This window comes from Saccopteryx leptura, chromosome 4, assembly GCF_036850995.1.
Source record: "Saccopteryx leptura isolate mSacLep1 chromosome 4, mSacLep1_pri_phased_curated, whole genome shotgun sequence".
NCBI lineage: Eukaryota > Metazoa > Chordata > Mammalia > Chiroptera > Emballonuridae > Saccopteryx > Saccopteryx leptura.
The window spans coordinates 159,964,664-159,979,311 of NC_089506.1; the positions used below are offsets into that span (position 1 = coordinate 159,964,664).

Consider the following 14,648-nt stretch of genomic DNA (forward strand, 5'->3'; position numbering starts at 1 on the left):
CACCCCCCCCCTTCCTCTCTGTCTCTCTCTTCCCCTCCCGCAGTCAAGGCTCCATTGGAGCAAAGATGGCCCGGGCGCTGGGGATGGCTCCTTGGCCTCTGCCCCAGGCGCTAGAGTGGCTCTGGTCGCGGCAGAGCGACCCCCCCCCCCCCCCCCGAGGGGCAGAGCATCGCCCCCTGGTGGGCGTGCCGGGTGGATCCCGGTCGGGTGCATGCGGGAGTCTGTCTGACTGTCTCTCCCCATTTCCAGCTTCAGAAAAATACAAAAAAATACAAAAAAAAAAATACGTACACTTTCATTATTTTATCTTTTTCCTTGTGTGTTTCTAGTTTATTAAGCAGTAGGTTAATTTAACATAACACTTTTATTTTATTGTTGTTAGGAGCAATTGGAAACGGAAACATTCAAAATGACATTTGGTTTATTAAAAATCCGCAAGAGTAGCAGATGGTTTAGGGAAGCAGCATTAAGGATGCTACTTGATCCTTAATTCAAGACCAAACTGATTCAGCATCTGGAGGAAGAGCTATGCCAAGAAAAATGCTGTTGAGTTAAGGACAAAGTTATTTATAAATATTCAGGAACATTCGGGACAAGTCTTCATGAATACAGGAGTTGTATGAAACCAAATTGATATTCCATAGGAGAAGGGTTCCCCTAGCATTTCTATCTTGGTAGTATTTATTCATATAACATTTTAATAAACCTATGGAAAATAGAATTTTATAATGAATCCAGCAAAAACTTGATAGCTGTGTTGTTTTATCTTATTTATTCTCTGTACAGATGGAAGTTACCATTTGTAATAGTCACTGGAATAAATAGTTATTGTGTATTTAAACTCCCTCACACCAAATACAGAATTTCCAAGCTTTTGTCTTTAAATACTTCCCAACACTTACGACATTAAAAGGCTGGATATAATTACTTAGTACTGTGATAGCCAGCATCTGGTGACTTTTCCTGTATTTAGTTTACTGTTTTGTGATAATCAGTTTATTTGTGAGGTTTTATGCTTTCTGCTAATACAAGCTAGTTTGTTTTCTTTTTCCAGTGAGGAAAAAAAGGCGGCTTTAAAGCAGTGTGAAGTACAAGCTACAGGTTTCCTAATTAGTTTTATGAGAGTAGAATAAATCACTTAAAAATTCATGAGCTCTCTTGACTTATGTTTTTTTGATTAAGAAATGTAAACTCTACAGAATAAAGACTCACTCTCAACATTTGTGTGATAATCCATGTAGTTAGCATATTGTTGCTAGGTCGAAAAGCCTGTGTCTAGATGCCAAATGAGACTTGTAAGGAAATAGGAAATTAACCACTGATGATACAGGTACTGATTTGATGAGAGACTTGTGTGGGCTTCTTAGGATCCCAGAGAGCCAGCCGCTGGAGAGGACGTGCACCTTCCTGCCTCAGCCTTGGTCCTCTGAGAGCCCTGCAGGTGCCTTACCTGGAACATGTCACCTGTTGTGTAAGAAGAGAGAAAAAGGATGAATCTAGTTCAAGCCATTTCCAAATATATGAATTAAATGGCTAATAGTTTTATTTTTTAAATCAAACATTTTTTTAGAGAACTTCTGAGAAGAACCCTTGGATAATGGATCTCCCTTAAGTAGAGGTGATTTTAGATTCTGTAATTCTGTTATCTTCAACATTGCACATTTTTTTAAATCTTATTTTTATTAATTTTAATGCAGTGACATTGATAAATCAGGGTACATATGTTCCGAGAAAACATCTCCAGATTATTTTGACCTTTAATTATGCTGCATACCCCTCACCCAAAGTCAAATTGTCTTCTGTCACCTTCTATCTGGTTTTCTTTGTGCCCCTACCCTCCCCATACCCCCTCCCTCTCCTTCCTCGCCTCCTCCCCACCCCTCCACCCCACTCCCTGTTACCATCACATTCTTGTCCATGTCTCTGAGTCTCATTTTTATGTCTCATCTATGCATGAGTTCATATAGTTCTTAGTTTTCTCTGATTTACTTATGTCACTCTGTATAATGTTATCAAGGTCCATCCATGTTATTGTAAATGATCCGATGTCATCATTTCTTATGGCTGAGTAGTATTCCATAGTATATATGTACCAAAGTTTTTTAATCCACTTGTCCTCTGACGGACACTTGGGCTATTTCCAGATCTTCACTATTGTGAACAATGCTGCTATAAACATGGGGGTGCATTTCTCCTTCTGGAACCGTTCTATGGTGTTCTTGGGGTATATTCCTAAAAGTGGGATAGCTGGGTCAAAAGGCAGTTCGATTTTCAATTTTTTGAGGAATCTCCATACTGTTTTCCACAGTGGCTGCACCAGTCTGCATTCCCACCAGCAGTGCAGGAGGGTTCCCTTTTCTCCACATCCTCGCCAGCACTTATTCTGTGTTGTTTTGTTGATGAGCGCCATTCTGACCAGTGTGAGGTGATATCTCATTGTGGTTTTAATTTGCATTTCTCTAATGATTAGTGATGTTGAGCATTTTTTCATACGCCTATTGGCCATCTGTATGTCCTCTTTGGAGAAGTGTCTATTCATTTCTTTTGCCCATTTTTTGATTGGATTGTTTGTCTTTCTGGTGTTGAGATTTACAAGTTCTTTATAAATTTTGATTATTAACCCCTTATCAGACGTACTGTCAAATATGTTCTCCCATTGTGTAGTTTGTCTTTTTATTCTGTTCTTATTGTCTTTGGCAGTGCAAAAGCTTTTTAGTTTGATATAATCCCATTTGTTTATCCTGTATTTTATTTCCTTTGCCCGTGGAGATAAATCAGCAAATATATCACTGCGAGAGATGTCGGAGAGCTTACTGCCTATGTTTTCTTCTAAGATGCTTATGGTTTCACGGCTTACATTTAAGTCTTTTATCCATTTTGAGTTTATTTTTGTGAATGGTATAAGTCGGTGGTCTAGTTTCATTTTTTTGCAGGTTGCTGTCCAATTTTCCCAACACCATTTGTTGAAGAGGCTGTCTTTACTCCATTGTATGCCCTTACCACCTTTGTCAAATATCAGTTGTCCATAGAGCTGTGGGTTTATTTCTGGGTTCTCTGTTCTGTTCCATTGATCTATATGCCTGCTCTTATGCCAGTACCAGGCTGTTTTGAGTACAATGGCCTTGTAGTATAACTTGATATCAGGAAGTGTGATACCTCCCCCTTTATTCTTCTTTTTTATGATTGCTGAGGCTATTCGTGTTCTCTTTTGCTTCCATATAAATTTTTGGAATATGTGATCTATATCTTTAAAGTATGTCATTGGTATTTTAATTGGTATTGCATTGAATTTATAAATTACTTTGGGTAATATAGACATTTTAATGATGTTTATTCTTCCTAACCATGAGCATGGTATATACTTCCACTTGTTTGTATTTTCCTTGATTTCTTTTATCAATGTTTTATAATTTTTTGAGTACAAGTCTTTAGTCTCCTTGGTTAAATGTACTCCTAGGTACTTTATTTTTTTGGTTGCAATGGTGAAGAAGATTGTTTCCTTAATTTCTCTTTCTGACTGTTCATTGTTGGTGTATAAAAATGTCTCTGATTTCTGAGTATTAATTTTATATCCTGCTACCTTGCTGAATTCATTTATCAGGTCCAGTAGTTTTTTGACCGAGACTTTAGGATTTTCTATATACAATATCATATCATCTGCAAATAATGATAGCTTTACTTCTTCTTTTCCAACTTGAATGCCTTTTATTTCTTCTTCTTGTCTGATTGCTGTGGCTAGGACTTCCAGGACTATGTTGAATAAGAGTGGTGAAAGGGGGGACCCCTGCCTTGTTCCTGATCTTAATGGTATTGCTTTTAATTTTTGCTCATTGAATATGATGTTGGCTGTGGGTTTGTCATAGATGGCTTTTATCATGTTGAGTTATGTTCCCTGTATTCCCACTTTGTTAAGAGTTTTGATCATGAATGGTTCCTAGATTTTATCAAATAGTTTTTCTGCATCTATTGAAATTATCATATGGTTTTTCTCCTTCCTTTTGTTTATGTGATGAATAACATTGATAGATTTGCAAATATTGTACCAGCCTTGCCTCCCCAGAATAAATCCCACTTGATCATGGTGTATGATTTTTTCCATATATTGTTGGATCCGGTTTGCTAATAGTTTGTTGAGTATTTTAGCATCTATATTCATCAGGGATACTGGCCTATAATTTTCTTTCTTTGTATTGTCTTTGCCTGGTTTTGGAATCAGAATTATGCTCGCCTCATAAAAGGAGCTTAGAAGTCCTCTTTCTTTTTGAATTTTATGAAATAGCTTGAAAAGGATAGGAGTTAGTTCTTTGAATATTTGGTAAAATTCACTTGTGAAGCCATCAGGCCCAGGACTTTTCTTTGTTGGGAGTTTTTTGGTAATTGTTTCGATCTTATTTGGTGTAATCGGTCTGTTTAGGTTTTCTGATTCTTCCAGATTGATTTTCGAAGATTGTATGTTTCAAGGAATTTGTCCTATTCATCTAGGTTGTCTAGTATTTTAGCATACAGTTTTTTTTGTTTTTTTTTTTTCCCGAAGCTGGAAACGGGGTGGCAGTCCGACAGACTCCCGCATACACCCGACCGGGATCCACCGGGCATGCCCACCAGGGGGCGATGCTCTGCTCATCCGGGGCATCGCTCTGTTGTGACCAGAGCCACTCTAGCACCTGGGGCAGAGGCCAAGGAGCCATCCCCAGTGCCCGGGCCATCTTTTGCTCCAATGGAGCCTCGGCTGCAGGAGGGGAAGAGAGAGAAACAGAGAGGAAGGAGAGGGTTTGCTAATAGTTTGCGGGAGGGGAATAGAGAGACAGAGAGGAAGGAGAGGGGGAGGGGTGGAGAAGCAGATGGGCGCCTCTCCTGTGTGCCCTGGCCGGAAATCGAACCCGAGACTTCCGCACGCCAGGCCGACACTCTACCACTAAGCCAACCGGCCAGGGCTGCATACAGTTCTTCATAGTATTTTCTTACAATCCTTTGTATTTCTGTTGTGTCAGTTGTTATTTCTCCCTTCTCATTTTTAATTTTCCTTATTTGAATTCCCTTTCTCTTTTTCTTGGTGAGTCTAGTTAAAGGTTCATTAATCTTGTTTACCTTTTCAAAAAACCAGCTCCTAGTTTCATTGATCCTTTGTATTGTTTCTTTAGTCTCTATGTCATTTATTTCTGCTCTGATCTTTATTATTTCCTTCCTTCTACTACATTTGGGCTTTACTTGCTGTTCTTTTTCTAGTTCTTTTAGATGCAGGGTTAAGTTGTTTATCTGAGCTTTTTCTAGCTTCCTAAAATGTTCCTGTAGTGCTATGAACTGCCCTCTCAGTACAGCTTTTGCTGTGTCCCATAAATTTTGAGTTGTTGTATACTCATTATCATTTGTTTCTAGGAATTATTTTATTTCTTCTTTGATCTCATTCTTAATCCATTCATTATTTAACAACCTGCTACTTAGTTTCCTTGTGTTTGAGAATGTTTGAGCTTTTCTGTTGTGGTTGATTTCTAGTTTTATGCCATTGTGATCAGAGAAAGTGCTTGATATGATTTCAATCTTCTTAAATTTGTTGAGACCACTTTTGTGCCCTATCATGTGGTGGATCCTAGAAAATGTACCATGAGCACTTGAAAAGAATGTATATTCTGCTGCTTTAGGGTGAAAGGATCTGAAGATATCTATTAAATCAAGTTGATCTAGTGTGTCCTTTAAGTCTGCTGTTTCTTTGTTAATTTTCTTTCTTGAGGATCTATCTAGTGATGTTAGTGGGGTATTAAAATCCCCTACTATTATAGTGTTGCTGTTGATCTCGCTCTTTATATCCATCAAAGTCTGCTTTATATATTTAGGTGCTCCTATATTAGGTGCGTAGATATTTATAATAGTTATATCTTCCTGTTGCATTGCTCCCTTTATCATTATGTAGTGGCCTTCTTTATCACTTACTATATTCTTTGTTTTTAAAGTCCATTTTGTCTGATATAAGTATTGCTACCCTACCTTTTTTTTTTTCATTTCCATTTGAATGAAATGTTTTTTTCCATCCTTGACCTTCAACCTATGTGCATCTTTTGTTTTAAGGTGTGTCTCTTGTAGACAGCATATGTACGGGTCCGTTTTTCTTATCCATGCAGCTACCCTATGTCTTTTGATTGGATCATTTAATCCATTTACATTTAAGGTTATTTTTGATATGTAGTTGTTTATTGCCATTTTATTCTTTAAAGCTGTATTCCTCTTTTGCTATATTATTTTCCCACTTTGATCTGTTTACACCATGCCCCTTAACATTTCCTGCAGCATTGGTTTGGTTGTAGTGAATTCCTTGAGTTTTTTTTTTTTTGTCTGGGAAACTTTTTATTTCTCCTTCAATTTTAAATGATAGCCTTGCTGGATAAAGTAGTCTTGGTTATAGATTCTTGTTCCGCATTACTTTGAATATTTCTTACCATTCCCTTCTGGCTTCAAGTGTTTCTGTTGAGAAGTCTGATGTTAATCCTTATGGGGGCTCCTTTGTAGGTGATAGCCTTTTTTTCTCTTGCAGCTTTTAATATTTTCTCTTTATCACTTAGCTTTGGTATTTTAATTATGATGTGTATTGGTGTAGGTTTCTTTGGGTTTCTTGTTAGTGGAGTTCTGTGTGCTTCTTGAATTTGTGAGAGTTTCTCCTGCATTAATTTAGGAAACTTTTCAGCTATGATACGATTGAACAAAGCCTCTATCCCTTGTTCTTTCTCTTCTTCTTCAGAAACCCCTATGATGCAGATGTTATTTTTCTTTATGTTTTCAGAGAGCTCTCTAAGAGTTTCCTCAGACTTTTTGAGTCTCTTTTATTTTTTCTTCTCTGCTTTCATGCCTTCATTCCAGTTGTCCTCCAACTCGCTGATTCGATCCTCAGCTGTATCCATCCTGTTTTTAATTTCTTCCATTGTGGTCTTCATTTCTTTTTTTTTTTTTTTTTTTTTTCATTTTTCTGAAGCTGGAAACAGGGAGAGACAGTCAGACAGACTCCCGCATGCGCCCGACCGGGATCCACCCGGCACGCCCACCAGGGGGCGATGCTCTGCCCATCCTGGGCATCGCCATGTTGCGACCAGAGCCACTCTAGCGCCTGGGGCAGAGGCCACAGAGCCATCCCCAGCGCCCGGGCCATGTTTGCTCCAATGGAGCCTTGGCTGCGGGAGGGGAAGAGAGAGACAGAGAGGAAAGCGCGGCGGAGGGGTGGAGAAGCAAATGGGCGCTTCTCCTGTGTGCCCTGGCCGGGAATTGAACCCGGGTCCTCCGCACGCTAGGCCGACGCTCTACCGCTGAGCCAACCGGCCAGGGCCTGTGGTCTTCATTTCTGATATTGTATTTGTCATCTCCGACTGATTCTTTTTTAATATTTCAATATCCTTTTTTATACTTGCTATTTCTTTATTTAGGTGTTCATGATGACCATCCATTGTTGTTGTAAGATCCCTAAGCATCCTTACAATCATTATTTTAAACTCCTCATCCGGAAGTTGGATTATTTCCATATCACTCAGTTCATCTCCTGAAGGTTTCTCTTGTGGTTTCATTTGGATTGCATTTCTTTGTCTTCTCATTGTGTGTTTGGGTGTTTTCTTTGTAGAGCTGGTTGAGTCTAGGTTTGGTGTTGTCTGCCTCCAGTTTTCACGTGTGTTGTTTCTAGGTCTTCTTATGTTGGCATCAGCTATTATTTGTAATTCACTTTTGGATTTGGGCCGCTTTGAAGTCCTGATTTGTTTGTTTTCTTTCTTTCTTTTTTTTTATTTTTCATTTTTCTGAAGCTGGAAACAGGAGAGATAGTCTGACAGACTCCCGCATGCGCCCGACCGGGATCCACCCGGCACGCCCACCATGGGGCAACGCTCTGCCCACCAGGGGGTGATGCTCTGCCCATCCTGGGCGTCGCCATGTTGCGACCAGAGCCACTCTAGCGCCTGAGGCAGGGGCCACAGAGACATCCCCGGGCCATCTTTGCTCCAGTGGAGCCTTGGCTGCGGGAGTGGAAGAGAGAGACAGAGAGGAAAGCGCGGCGGAGGGGTGGAGAAGCAAATGGGTGCTTCTCCTGTGTGCCCTGGCCGGGAATCGAACCTGGGTCCTCCGCACGCTAGGCCGACGCTCTACCACTGAGCCAACCGGCCAGGGCTTTGTTTGTTTTCTTAACAGGTGATTGTCTTATTTGCTGATTTCAGCATGGGGTTTATTTGAAACTGTATCCAGGAATGTGGTGGGTGTGACCTGAGGCTCTGAAGTCCTCTTCTGCCAGTTAATCCCTCTGGGGGTGGGTTGCTTTCTCAGCTTCAGTAGGGGGAGGTATGTCTCAGATCTCCAGGGAGACCTGAGTTACTGCCCCTCCTCCCCACTTCTTGTTTTCAGCTGTGTCTTGTTGCGCTGATTGGAGCTGGAGAGATGTCTGTATCTCTGTGACCTGGAAGTACTTTTGTATTTTGCTTTGTGGAAGGATCAGCCCCTCCCCCAGTTGTGGCCGCCTCCAGTACTGAATGAGTCAGCTTTTCATGTCATCACCTGTATTCCTCTCCCCCTCACCATCCGTCTCACTCTCTCCTTTCTTTTTGGAAGACAAGCGGCCCTTTCAACACACCTTGTTCTCTGGTCGCCAGGCAAGTGTCTGTGAGCAGTATTTACTGCTCTTTTACTTGGAGTGAGAGCCAGCCTCACCGTTCCGCGCCTCCCCCCTCTGTTCCTGTAAGCAGGGGAGATTGAGGTGCTCTCTACCAGGTTTGTTGTGACTTCTTCTTTGCTCCTTGGTTTTTGAAAGCTATTCTTGTAGTCTAGATTTGGTTTTTTCATGCTGATTGTTCATAAATTAGTTTATAATCCAGTTTGGTGGTGTGAGCCGGGAGTCTGTGCGTCTGCCTACTCCGCTGCCATCTTCAGGTCTCAACATTGTACATTGTTTTAAATGTTTTTATTTTTTTTATATATTTTTCTGCAGCTGCCCCAGGAAAAAGTTTGTTTTTTTTTTCTCCCATACAGGCCTAATATGACTGAAAATAGGTGAAACCCTGTTGGGATGAAGTCAGAGGTAAGGTAGCCAAATATAAGGACCTTTCCCGAAGCCTATTGTGCGACGCAGTAGAGTGTTCTAACATTCATATGTTCTTGGCATTCTTTTTTTAAATTTATTGGCATGACATGTGTTGCGAAATGTATGGTCAGTAGTCGTGGCCATCGTGGCCGCCATTCACTTGCAGCTTCCCATTAGATTTGGACAGATCGTAAAGAAACAGAGCCAAAAAATGGTGGGTCATTCCTTTATTCTAGCCTCATAACGAGCCAGCGAGTAAAAACACACAGGGCACCAAAACCCACCTACACATTCTCTTGTTCCACAACCAGGAGAATCTTTTCCAGTTTTTCCCAGAATCAAAGGCCCTCACCAGTTTAAGTCACCTCCGGTTCCCCATGTGCCAACATGGTTTCTTACTCTGCAAAACTGGCTTCTGTCTCCTTCCCTGCCATCCTGGCTTCCTCTTCCTCTTCTCCTTCTTCCTCCTTCTAAAAAACTATCTGGGCCCACAAAGACCCCCTCCTCCAGCACACATTAGCATAACAGCCCCATCCCAAACAGGAAGGTAATTAGCAGTTTCACCTGGGCAGGGCCATTCACATGGGCAGCGTCATTTTTAACAATAAAAGCTAACAAACTCAGAAAATACAGACTTTACAAACTCATTTGACCAACACCAAACCACCCAGGTTTCAAGATTACAACTAACACCATCTACACTCCGCACTGTGTACCCTGTGCCGCAAGCGGAGTCTCTTTCCATCCCCATTCCCACCCCCGCTTGCCCACCTCGCCCCACATCCATGCCCCCTTTCCCTCTGGCTTTTGCCACCCTGTTGTTTGTACATATATGTGTTATGTATATAAGTTTTTTTGACTGGATGAAAGAAGGTGAAGGGACATTGCAAATTTTAGATCTAAGCTTTGGGTGAGAGATGAAATACTACTCCACTATATTAGTTCAGGAGAATAGACTCAGAAGAGATTCATGGACAATTCTAATAGGAACCTGGCCATTTACTATTTGTGTGTGAGATCTAATACTGAGTGCCAGACTTTAATGTCAGCATGCTATGCTGGAAATACCATTTAATGTGCAGTCACCCGTCTGTGAATTCAGCCAAGTCATTGAACCTCTCTGAGTCACAATTTCACCACAGCTAATAAAAGTATATATAAGAAATATTACTACTTTCTAGAGCATTATGAAAAATAAGTGAGGTTGTTTATGACAGTGATTCATGCATTGTAAACCCTGTGTTTGAATTTTTGTTCTACCATTTTTTTTGGCATTGTAATCTTGGATAAATTAAGCCAGTAAATTCTTGTTTTTCACTATTTAAGCATAAGAATACATTGTTTGCAAACTGATTGCTACAGAGTAAGGTCTCAAAAATGTTAGTTGCTCTTACCACTATTTTTACTAATTCTCTGTAAATGTATTGTTATCTGGATATTTAAAGTAATGTAATAAAATTTATTTTTTGAAGTTATTTAACACCTATTCCAATATATATTTACTTTTACTTGAAAACTTATTTCACACACTTCCTTATAAATAATAACTTTTAAGCTTAGTATTTATGTAGACTGAGAAGTTTTCTTCCTAAACAGGTAATGTTCCTTCTGTACAGTGTGTCTGTAAAGTCATGGTGCACTTTTGATGGATCACAGGAAAGCAACAAAAAACGATAGAAATGTGAAATCTGCACCAAATAAAAGGAAAACCCAGTTTCTGTAGGATGATGTGGCAGTCTGTGCGCGTGCACAGATGATGATGTAACACTGTGTATACAGAGGAGCAGCCCACGGCCATGCCAGTCGAGATGTGGACAGTACAGAGGAAAGTTCAGTGTGTTCTGTGGCTCGCTAAATTCGAATCCGTGACCAAAGTGCAACGTGAATATTGGTGCGTTTATAACGAAGCGCCACCACATAGGAATAACAATACTCAGTGGGATAAGCAGTTGAAGAAAACCGGCAGTTTGGTGGAGAAACCCCGTTCTGGTAGGCCATCAGTCAGTGATGAGTCTGTAGAGGCTATACAGGATAGCTACCTAAGGAGCCCTAAAAAATCTGTGTGTGAGCTTACATCGAACTGCACTGAATAGGTATGAAACTGGGAGAGTTTTCCTTTTATTTTGTGCAGATTTCACATTTCTATCGTCTTTTGTTGCTTTCCTATGACTGGTCAAAAGTGCACCATGACTTTATGGACACACTGTATATAGTGTTTTAGCTTTCTGACACAGGGACTTAAGGAGGAGCAGATCTCTATAATTCTCTCATTGTTCATAGTTTGCCATAATTAGTAACAATTTAAATCGTTTTGTTTGTGGATTTGGTATAAAACAAGAGAAGCTGTATTAGTCTATACATCTAAGTAAATTTGATTTTTGATTTGAGAGGAGCAATCATTTGAGGACGCTGAGCTGCTGGTGCCCTCCTGGGGAGAAGGCATTTGAGATGCAGCAGGAACTGCCTACCTCTGGCAATCCATTTAGAGTCACCTCGAACCTTTCCTGAGGTAATGGGATTAGCACTCTGCAGGGACTGCAGTCCTTAAGAAGACAAATTTGTTGCTAAATGTTCTAGCTAGTACTGCTATGCTCTTTGACAGGTTTTACAATGTAACTGACACTCTTGGAATGGAAAAGGCAGATCTCTTTCTGTCTGCTGCATTAGGAAACTCAAAAGACTTGAACGGAAAGTAGTCTAAGAGAAAGTTAAAATTACTTGCTGACCTTCTTTGTTCTTCAATGATGGCATCATTGAAGGAATGTGTGGGTAACCTACATTTAGAATACAGCGACATATAGATGTTTTTATACACCAGTCAACCGTATGTGGAAAAATTTCCTTTTAATGTCCTTAATTTGTACTACTTAAAAAAAATGCTATACTAAGAAATATTTTCAGTGCAAGCATATTGCTTGATAATTAAAAACATCTGAGGCAGTTAGTTTTGATGGAATTTAATATAAAAGTAATAAAAGTCAAGGAACTGTTTGATTCCTCTCTTTTCTATTCTCTTTCAATAAGCCATTTGTTACTTCCTCAGAGGAACAGTACAGGTATGTATGTAAGACATTAAGGTTTTTGGAAAATGAAAAAAGATACAAATCTTAGTAAAGATGGTTCATAAAAGAATCCTGGGCATATTTTAATATTTTAATTATATCCTAATATGAATGACTAAATGTTATAAGTAAATATTACTTTCAGAAAATGTCTATGTATTTGAAATATCTCAAATCTATTTTCATGACACATTTTTTATAGCTAGGATTCCAACAGAATGTAATATTTAAAGTATAATATCTTTTGAAGATCACTAAGAGTTTAACATAAAAATTACTCTTGTACTAAAATGAAATTTTTATTTATTTACTTATTTATTTATTTATAGTGATAGAGAGAGAGAAAGAGAGAGAGGACAGACAGGGACAAACAAAACAGACAGGAAGGGAGAGAAATGAGAAGCAGCAGTTCTTGGTTGCGGCATCTTAGTTGTTTACTGATTGCTTTCTCATATGTGCTTTTACCTGGGGGCTCTAGCTGAGCCAGTGACCTCTTGCTCAAGTCAGCTACCTTAGCTTCAACCCATCAACCTTTGGACTTAGCCAGCGACCATGGATGGAGTCTATGATCCCGTGCTCAAGCCGGCGATCCCATGCTCTAACTGGTGAACCTGCACTCACCTGGCGACCTCAGGGTTTCAAACCTGGGTCCTTAGTGTCCAGGTCAATGCTGTATCCACTGCACCACTACCTGGTCAGGCTGTATTGGATAATTTAGGTGAAAACAAATATTCATAGTAAAACTGATATTTATTTATTTTTTTCTTGTGAAACGTTTTAATATTTTTCTAAAACATTTTCCTTATTTTTCTTTTGGATGTGTTATATTGACTATATATACATTTACCTGATTTTGATGGCTTCTGGTTATAACTTTGAATATTGGTTGTGTCTGTTCTGTAGAAACCACGGGGTATACCCTAGGGAACACTGAGTTTGTCATCAGAGCCCCAGTCTACTACTCATTTTCCAACCGCCTAGTATAAGTTACTTAGCCTCTCTGAGCTTCTGTTATTTCATCTGTAAAATGGGCTAGTAATGCCCATCTAGTGCAGTGGTGAGCATTACACAAAATTGAACTGCACCTGAAAATATTTGGCATATAGATGATGCTCAATAAATTTAGTTTCCTAGTTCAAGGTAGATAGAAATAGACATGCAAATGTTTGAGTTTGGGTTTGGATTTCTGTTTGGCTTTGAAATGGAATATATGCTATTATCAGCTATGGCCTTAATCATTTGTTTGATTGTTGGTCTTTTTTTTTAAAAAAATAAAAAACAAAGCATACAAAAAGGAATGAAGCTATGTAATCTCCAAGGTAGTATGATATGGCTCTCAGCCAAAGCTAAAAATATATGACTTAATCAACTGCATTTGCAGATAAAAAGTTCCTACTTCATAGCATTGTTTTAAAGACTTAGCTATATAACAACTTAAAGAGTTTATTAGTAAAAGTAAGTTATTGTTAATATAATGATGAGACATTTGTGATAGAGGTTGGGTTCTCCAAATTTTGGCTCAGTCATAATGTACAAAATGTTTTCTAGGTATGCCAATTTAGGCTTATTTTAAATTTTTCATTCTTTTTTTTAGGCTAAGCTTTAAAAAGTTATAATTACAATTAAACTTGATAAATTTTTTGAGAATTGTGTTCATATAAACAACTGCCTCTTTTGGATCTTTAATATGTAGTCATTAAATTAAAAAGTAAAAAATCAGCAGATAAGAGCTTTGATTTTAGAAAATGGTACTTGTGAGAATTATAGTTCACTCTTGAACAACATGGGTTAAGCCAAGGTCACCGATCCTCATTCCTAACCTGTGCAGTCAAAAATCTGTGTATAACTTGATTCTTGAAAGACTTAACTACTCATAGCCTGCTGGTGACTTTATTGACAACATAGTTGATTAACATATATTTTGTATGTTATATGTGTTATATGCAATATTCTTATGATTAAGTAAGTTAGAGGATAAATGTTAAGAAATCATAAGGAAGAGAAAATATATTTATAGTATCTATTGGAAAAAAAAATCTGTATATTAGTGGACCATACCATTCAAATCCATGTTGTTGAAGGACCAACTGTAATTCTGAATATACCTTTTCTCTTATCCAAATTTATACAGGTTTTGTGTGTGTTACCTTTAAAAAAATCTCAGAATCTGGAAATAATTTACTTAGTCCCTGTTTCTGGGACCTGATATTAGTCCAGGTAGTTGGGTCAATATCTCCTGATCTAAGAACATAGATTGAAATCATTAGACTGAGATGGTTTCTGCCATTGGCTAGCTCTTCTGTAGAAGAACAATATCCACTGAGTCGTGGCTCAGTTTGTCACTATACTGTATGTATCTCAGTACTTTACACATTGCATGGTGCCTCACCACTGACGTGCACTGTTGCATCATCTTCATCGTTTATTGATTTTTCCATAGTGTTTTTAGGTATAGAACTCATACTGCTTATCTGCGCCTCTACATGACTCTCCTATTACCTGAACTTCTTCTGGTGACAGTATATCCTAGAAATTCCTGATGACTA

General features: G+C 39.0%; 1 protein-coding gene across 15 annotated transcripts in view; it reads left to right on the top strand.

Annotated features, from left to right (window-relative positions):
- PAM (peptidylglycine alpha-amidating monooxygenase) overlaps positions 1-14,648 on the top strand; it is a 337,150-nt gene that overhangs the window by 77,315 nt on the left and 245,187 nt on the right. Inside the window, exon 1 of one of the 15 annotated variants that reach the window (XM_066381916.1) lies at positions 9,017-9,037. The exons of the other annotated variants lie outside the window; for them this stretch is intronic. The gene's annotated coding sequence lies outside the window, so the exon portion shown is untranslated. Of the gene's footprint in view, positions 1-9,016; positions 9,038-14,648 lie in introns of those variants that run through there. 15 annotated transcript variants of the gene reach the window in all.